The sequence below is a fragment of the Poecilia formosa genome, unplaced genomic scaffold (assembly GCF_000485575.1).
Source record: "Poecilia formosa unplaced genomic scaffold, Poecilia_formosa-5.1.2 Scaffold1119, whole genome shotgun sequence".
Lineage (NCBI taxonomy): Eukaryota > Metazoa > Chordata > Actinopteri > Cyprinodontiformes > Poeciliidae > Poecilia > Poecilia formosa.
Genome location: NW_006801058.1, coordinates 17,800 through 20,030, shown reverse-complemented (window position 1 = coordinate 20,030; position 2,231 = coordinate 17,800).

The following is a 2,231-nucleotide window of genomic DNA, read 5'->3' as shown; positions in this document are numbered from 1 at the left end:
GTCATCTCCCTCCATCACAGGGAGGACAGGACTCTGCAGGATCACTGATCCACCTCAACACAGAGACAAACTACAGCATTTCATCCATTTCCACACAGCAACACTAACTCCACAGTCTGATCTTACCAGAGACAGAGAGCTGGATGCTGCTGCTGCTGCTGCTGGAGGATCCAGACATGGACTCACACCAGTACAGGCCAGAGTCACCTATGACCACGTAGTTCAGGCTGCAGGAGGAACCAGCTGGTTTCCCCCATTTATCACACTCGGTTATGTTTCCTCTGGTTGTGTTTCTCCTCACAGTTCCTCCATCAGAGCTGTTTCCATCCTCACAGGTCAGAGTCACTGATTCTTCTTCAAAGAACTGAGATCTGCTGGGACTCACAGTCAGAGCAGCTGGAGAGACTGGAGTAAAATAAATAAAATAAATATATATATTAAAACTTAACGATCTTGTTCCTGTCGCTCCCCGTGATTAAACTCACAATTACGATTCTCTGCACTGAGCAGCTCTCTGGTAGCAGACGGTGTGTCCCTAAACAAGTTTAACTAAATTTTGTATTATAACCAAAAAGAGGGATGTAACTTCTATCATGAATACAGATTAGCAAAATAAACTAGAAATTACAATGAAATAATGCTACTTCTGTTAACCGCTGGAAGTAACACCCATAATTGTTTCCCCAGTAACCTACCAGGAATAAAGTCAAGAGGATTGAAAAACAAAAACAAACAACCCCCTCCCCAGAAAAATCAGTGAGTTTAGTTTTTTGGTAGTTAGCAGTGTGTACAGCAAGTCTTGATCTAAATATTGCATATTATCAATTACAGCTTAATAATAGCAATAAAAAACTGTCCTCACCACTTAAAGAGCAAAAACATTCCTCAGTTATTTTACTCATAATATCAAGTTAAAATGATTTATTTTACTTCAGAAAAAACTTTGTGATCTGATGATGAATTTTATTAAATATCACAATGAATTCTGCTGGAGAACATTCAGTGTGATGAGGACTTTTTCCTCAAGCTTTACGAACTGTTGCATTAAAATTAACATTTGTCTGAATAACACAGAGTCAGATCCATGTAACTCGTCCATCTCAGGAGACTGAAACATACTGCTAAGCATTCTGGGAAATAGTTCCCAGCCTTCTCTTCTTCTTCTTTAAGTTTTTTAATTGTTAACATAAGACTGTTTTTTCAACTCTTGAAGGTTTGACTAAATTAATAAAAACTAAGCTAAATACCATTTAAATGTTTTACAGTGAAGAAAAAAAAAATCTAATTTATATTATATACTCATTGTGAAGGGAAATAACAATTTCACTAAACTCTTTATTTTCTTTACTTCCAGTCTAGTGTGGTCAGCATTTTGTGCTTTAACTGTATTATGTCTAAAAATATTTACATTTTGCCCTTAAATAAAAAATAAAAAAACACTGCTTAGATTAAGATATCCTGAGGAAAATATAAAGACTTCTACTAAACTATTTGATTTGACCGTTAAATTATGCCAAAACAATTTTCAACCTAAACCTAAATGGCCAACATCAGCCGGTTCTACATTCCTTCACTGAGAGACTTTAAATCCTGCTGTAGTCTATAAATCACTGAACAGATTAAACATCAAGTGCTCTGAATCCAGAACCAGAACCAAACATGGAGAAGCAGCATTCAGCTTCTATGCACCACAAATCTGGAACAAACTTCATGAAAACTGAAAAACAGCTGAAACACTGAGACTTTAAATCTAGACAACTCTAAGCCCAACTGCTTTTAACAAAAATAAATGAGACATTGATAAACATTCTGATGTGTATTGATGATTTTGATAACACTCATAAAAATGTAAAGTTTGTTTTATGAATTTGTATTTTTGTGTTTTTATTACATAGAGCTCTTTGAACGGTTCGGTTGCTAAAATGTGCTACTCTAGTTTACTTGATTTATTTATTTTTTTAGCTAACAAAGTGTGGATATTATGGTAAACATGGTACAAACTTTGGCAGTTCCAGAGTTTAATATTAATACTGACCTTGGTTTGTTGTGACCCACAGCAGCAAATTCAGAGCTTTAAAGACATAAAAAGAAATAGTTTATGACATTAAATATTTCTGCACATTCATCAAAATGATCCTCATCTGAAATTTGTCTGTAGTGAGAAATGAGTAAGTGGTGAAGTGAGCAGTCTGGGATAGAAATAGGTTCATAGAATGGGTAGAGATGCAGTA